The 6448-nt window shown below is 36.5% G+C and overlaps 1 non-coding gene across 1 annotated transcript; it reads right to left on the bottom strand.

The window, feature by feature from the left end:
- Positions 1 to 3693: 3693 nt before the first annotated feature.
- On the bottom strand, positions 3694 to 3768 carry Trnas-cga. Its single transcript has one exon. It is a non-coding gene; the product is annotated as a tRNA-Ser (tRNA).
- Positions 3769 to 6448: the final 2680 nt, after the last annotated feature.

Below are 6448 nucleotides of genomic sequence, written 5' to 3'. Positions count from 1 at the left end.
TATCGCATCCCAATAGTAGGAATCGACACCAATGGTCAACTTTATATGCTGGTCCAATTTCCAATAGAGAACCACAGCCCTAAATACAAATACCAGAGGTTGAAAATACCGCTACAGGTTTCAGGGCTCTTATACGTCCATCTTCAGGTGTCGTAACTTGGTGCTGTGACCCCGAGCGCGGCGGCGGACGTGTACAAGGCTCGGTATGCAGCTGGCCATCCGATAAAATTCATTTACTGCTGATCTTTATTGTCATTGACTAATGTTTCGTTTTGCGCCATTTAAGTCGCGATCTTTCTTCATTATTACAATTTTTTTACAATCGTATTGACCAACTAGGATCACGTTAACAACTTCGGTTCCTCTTCTTCCTTTGTTTCCAATTTTTCCAGTATTCCCCCATTTTCTTCCCATGAAGTCTCTTCCTTTCTCCTGTTCATGTTGTTCCCGATTTTTTATTTCTTCTCCTTTGAAAGCCTTCCAAATTTAGTATTTTATTTTTAAAACGGTTTCTTTCTGCTATTTCTGATGCCTTGATGTTGTTTCTTTCTAGATCTTTCCTTACTTCTGTAATCCATACTGTTGTCGATTTCTTCTTCTAGAAATATAGGAGTATTTGTTTTGTTAGTCAATTTCCATACATTCGGTAGTGGTGGCCGAAACGGTTAATCTTCGTTTGGCCATTACTTCAGATATTTTCTGTATATTTTTGTAGATCTCCTCATTACTTCTTATTTACTAGCCATCTGCAGTTTTTATTGCACCCATTATTTTTCTAATAATCCTTCTTTCCTGTACCTCTAGCCTGTCCATCGTATAGTTCATCATTAGGTTTTCAGATCCACGTAAACATTCTGGTTGTACCACTGTGGTGTAGTGTTTTAGTATTGTTTTTCTAGATATACATTTCTTGTTGTAAATGTTTTTGGTCATACCGTATGCTCTTTCCATTTTGTTAATTCTTACATCTATTGCAGATTTTTCTAGTCCATTCTGTTGTATAGTCTCTCCAAGATATTTAAATTTATTTACTCACTCTATTTTAGTTATTTGTGTTTCTATGGATTTTGGTGCATTTTTCATATTTGTCATGAATTTTGATTTTTAGCTGAAATTTTGAGACCTGTTCTGTTTGCTATTTTTTTTCCAGAAGGTTTATCTGAATAACTGCTTCTGTCAGGTTTTTTGAAAGTATTGCAAAATCATCCGCAAAAGATGAGCAGTTTACCTTGATTCCATTTGTTTTCCTTCTCAGAGTTATTGGTTCAATTTTGTGAATGTGTAGCTGTGAGTTCCAGATCGTTACAATTTTTTCTAGAAAACAATTAAACAGTAAAGGCGATAAACAATCACTTTGTCTAATACCAGTTTTTATTTCAAATGGCTGAGATACTTCTCCCATACGTTTGACTTTAGATGTTGTACCTGTTAGTGTTTCACGAATTATATTTGCTAAGTTTGATTTAACACTGAATTGTCTAATGACCTTATCTATTGTTTCTCTGTCTATACAATCAAATGCTTTCTTGAAATCAATAAATAACTCTATTATTGGTTTCCTGGTTAACATTATATGGCGAATTATTCACTGTAAGTTAAAAATTTGTTCTGCACAGGATCTTCCCTTTCGAAAACCAGCCTGACGTTCTCCCATCTGTTTGTCTAAAGTATCTAACGCTCTATTCAGGAGAATTTTTCATAATATTTTGTGTGTCACTGGCAGAAGTGACACTACTCTGCAATTATTGACATTTTGTTTGTCTCCCTTTTATGTAGAGGGTGGATTAATGCTGTTTTCCATTCAACAGGAATCTTTTAGTTTTCCAAATGTTCTCAAGAAGCAGTTGTAGGTTCTTTATGATTTTTGGTTCTGACCACTTCAATAATTCTGCTGTAATGGAGTCTTCACCACTTTCTTCATTGTTTTTGATTGTTTTGATGGCTTCATTAATTTCTAACTCTGTTGGTGGGAAATATTCCTCTAGATTTTGAGGTGACACTGGAAATTCTAATTTATCTGTTGGAACTGGACAGTTTAACAGCTTTTCAAAAAGTTTTGCTAAAAATTCACAATTTTCTATGTTATTTAATCCCATTTTTCCATTTTCATCTTTGAAATGAATACTTGGTGCCTAACATCCTTTAAGTATCTGTTTAAAAGTTTGGTAAAAATTTCTAGTATTATTTTAGGTGAAATGTTCTTCTATTTCAATAAGCTGAGAATTTTCAAAGTTTCTTTTGATTTTCAGGATTATTTTTGATGTTTCTTTTCTTTGTTGTCTGAATTGCTCAAGGTCTTCCTCCTTTCTCGAACATCTCCATTTTTTCTATTTTTGAGCTCTTTGTATAAGTGCTTTTTCACACTCCTCATTCCACCATGTCTTCTTTTTATTCTTGGCCAATCCTAAAGTTTTCTCTGCTGCTTGAGTTATTTCCATCTGGAGTTCATGTCAATCACTTTCTTTACTTGTCTCAATTTCTTCTCTAAATTTTTCTATATTTGCTTTTGTAATATTAGCTGTAGTGCTGTTGTATATGATCACTTTCTTGGTCACGTTTTTGTTTTAGATGGGAGAAATTTTATTTCAATCTTAGAGAGATAATAATCTGAGTCAAATTCCCCATTTTTGACTACTTTAATATTCATAATTTCCTTGATATAAATTTTAGATGTGACTATGTGATCCAGTTGAAATTCTCCTAGCTTTGGATTTGGATGTCTTTAAGTTTTGGCTTTTCTTAATTTCTTTTCCCTCCCAATTTGCGCATTAAAGTCACCAATAAGTATTTTAATGTTCTTTTTAGGTATGAGATAAATATCAGATTCTAAAAGATTCTAAATTAATACATTACATTTATCTATTTTTTATATCTATATAGTTTTGCTATTTTCTTTCGTTATCGTTTTTCTTTTGTGAGAACAATCAACAGTTCAATGACTGGTGAGCCAATAACCACAGGGATTATATTTTCTGCCTCCACAGTGATGTCAGATAGTAAGAAGCGACAGACGATTCATCGTGAGGGTAGTGAAATAGGAAGTAATATTATAAAATCATGTGCTCAAGCAGCAAGGAAGGAAATCATAAATATTGTGCTGTGAAACAATGTTGTCTACGTGCTGCCTATTATGCTGGCATATCTGTAAGATGCGTTACAAAAATTCGAAATATGGTGAAATCCAGAGATTATCCCCTCTGTGCGCCTGCTAAAAAGCATGCAGGATCTGAAGTATAAGTTTCCCTGTGATTACTTGGATATGGATGTAATAAGAGACATTATACTACAGGTATGCACGTCACATTTTCAGTGTCAGCTAGAAACAATCGAGAAATCCCTAATGAATGACAACGTTGTCATTGGAGCAGAATGACGAGAAAAAGTATTTCAGTGCTTGCACATGCAGTATCAACTTCAATAAACAAATTACACAACTGCCTACAAAAATGAAAAATGTGTTGATATCATTCCGAAAGTATGAGTATCCTGAAAGAGGATGGAGATCTTATATATTTGTTGAAATGTATTACATCCGAGATAATGTTTTTCGAAGACGTGAAATCTTCTCCTCATAAGCCGTACCTGGCTGGCTTCCACATTCCTGTCATGTGCGTTATTCTCAGATGCTGACAGTACATTCACCATAATGTTGTGCGGCGGATCAATTTTTTACTTCCAGAATGAGATTTTCACTTGCCCGACCGAGACTCGAACTCGGGACCTTTGCCTTTCGCGGGCAAGTGCTCTACCAACTGAGCTACCGAAGCACGACTCACGCCCGGTACTCACAGCTTTACTTCTGCCAGAACCTCGTCTCCTACCTTCCAAACTTTACAGAAGCTCTCCTGCGAACCTTACAGAACTAGTACTCCTGAAAGAATGGATGTTGCGGAGACATGGTTTAGCCACAGCCTCGGTGATGTTTCCAGAATGAGATTTTCACTCTGGAGCGGAGTGTGCGCTGATATGAAACTTCCCGGCAGATTAAAACCGTGTGCCCGACTGAGACTCGAACTCGGGGCCTTTGCCTTCCGCGGGCAAGTGCTCTACCAACTGAGCTACCGAAGCACGACTCACGCCCGGTACTCACAGCTTTACTTCTGCCAGAACCTCGTCTGCTACCTTCCAAACTTTACAGAAGCTCTCCTGCGAACCTTGCAGAACTAGCACTCCTGAAAGAAAGGATATTGCGGAGTTTCAATTTTTTACTTTCCTCAATAATGTCTCTTTTTTCGTGATTCACCCACTGTCAGTTTGGTAAGCCATCGGTGAGTAACCGCATCTGGCCTGTGCACGTCATTCCGTCTGAAGGGCACGCTAGTCATTGTTTCCATGTTGTCAGATGAAGAACAGGAAGAAAATCCGTTGGAAATTTTCCATTCCAGTCGTTCACATTAAAAAACTACGAAGGGCTGCAGAGATTCCGACAAAATTGCAATAGATTTGGAGATAAATTTTTTGTCTGAATTTTGTAACATTTTCTTGTTTGAAGAAGCATTATCATTTATGAATAACGGCTACACGTCTCTTATTGATAGGTTCAACACTGCTTCTTTTGTCAAAATACAGTATAATTTGCACAAATTCATCTTTCAGCAGCTATCGTGACAAAATTCTAAAACAGTGTCTTATTAGATTAAAGAAGCAATTGGCGACCAGAAAGGTCAATATATTATGGAAAACCTCGTTGTCTTGACATTTCGAAGTAACATAAGAGATAGAATTTCATATTTATTTCCATGCCAGGAAATTCTCTTTTGACTAGATGTCGATGATTCTTTAAAAAAAATTGCAGTACTGGAGAGAAAAGGTAAAATAAAATAAAAACCATTACTTCTGTTATATCACCGTAAATAAGAAAGTTCCATTTGATATAGTTTCTTACTTAAATGCTTGTATTATAATAAGTATGACCAATAGGGAGGTTGGAAGGTTGGTTCAAATGGCTCTGAGCACTATGGAACTTAACATCTGAGGTCATCAGTCCCCTAGGTCTTAGAACTACTTAAACCTAACTAACCTAAGGACATCACACACATCCATGCTCGAGGCAGAATTCGAACCTGCGACCTCAGTGGTCACGCGGTTCCAGACTGAAGCGTCTGAGCTATGTGTAATTTGATGATTTGCATTTACGTTGGATTAATGAAGTTACATAATACTTGGTGTTTAAATCTCATTGTTTGTGAATCAACTGTGAGCAATGTAGCTTCAGTTGTCAGATTTTTTTGGAAAGCCAAACCTAACATGTAACATAATTTTCCTAAAAACTGAGTGTTGGTAACTCACCATAATCAGTACCGCCTCCCAGTCCAGGTTTAATAATTTTTAAAGAAGTTGAATTTTCTCAAATGATCTCGTTTATTAGTGAATCGAATTTCATGTCCATGTCATGTATTATGGCCGGCATGGCACACAGCTGAGCCTGTTGTCAGCATATTTCTGTTTTTGTGGGAGGCAGAATACATATATCGCGTTGCTCCGTTGCTGCTTTAGAGGTAAGACAATTTAATTTATTTGTCATGTGCACAGGGATCGAAGTTATCAGTTTTGAACAGGGCCAGATGATTCAGTGCCTAAGGGGCTGAATGTATTTTGCAGTGATTGCATTTCTTTATTGGTAGTGGGAGTTACATTGCCTAGTCGATTCGTGTAAAGTTTTGCTAATCAAAACATAGAATGAGCACACCTCTTGCAGTTACAACTCGCCACAAGACAATTCGAGTTCTGTATCCATTCTACAGTTCAGACATCATTCAAGGTTATCGAAAAGTTATCTGAAAAAAAAAAAAAAAAAAAAAAAAAAAAAAAAAAAAAGTTCCAACTGTCATATTTATTGCGATAAACGCAATTAAGTGAGACACAGCGCATAATTCTAAAAGTTTCAATGTAAAATAGAGTTCGCTATGATCTTGCGTTTGGTGCATATTACACCATATGTTTCTGTATATGAAATTTAGCTAATATGTTGAATTTTTCTTTAACTTTGGGAGGAGGTCTCGATGTGTCTCCAATCTCGAGAAAATGGACCGTATATAGCGCGTTCGTTCCCGATCGCACGAGCGTGAGTATGAAATATTCATAACATCCCTCATAGCTCCTTAACCGATCGAGATACAGATGGCAGCGCACAAGGAGGAGATTACTTTGCCACATCGTTAACACATGGAACTTTCTTATCTACGGCGACACAGTTGAAGTAACAGTTTTTATTATTTATTTTTTCGATACAGTACTGTAAATTTTTTTAGAGTTATCGACAGCTAGTGAAAACAGAATTTCGTTGTATGAAAATAAACATGAAATTCCTTATGTTATGTTACTGAAGACCGACACGATGAGGTTTTCTGTAAATAAGTGACCTCTCTGGTCGCCAGTTGTTTGTTGAATGAGCCACTCTGTTTCAGATCTCTGTCGCAATAGCTGCAGCAAGGTGAGTTTGTACAAA

Source organism: Schistocerca piceifrons, chromosome 4, assembly GCF_021461385.2.
Source record: "Schistocerca piceifrons isolate TAMUIC-IGC-003096 chromosome 4, iqSchPice1.1, whole genome shotgun sequence".
NCBI classification, from domain to species: domain Eukaryota; kingdom Metazoa; phylum Arthropoda; class Insecta; order Orthoptera; family Acrididae; genus Schistocerca; species Schistocerca piceifrons.
This window is presented reverse-complemented; position numbering and strand designations above follow the sequence as displayed.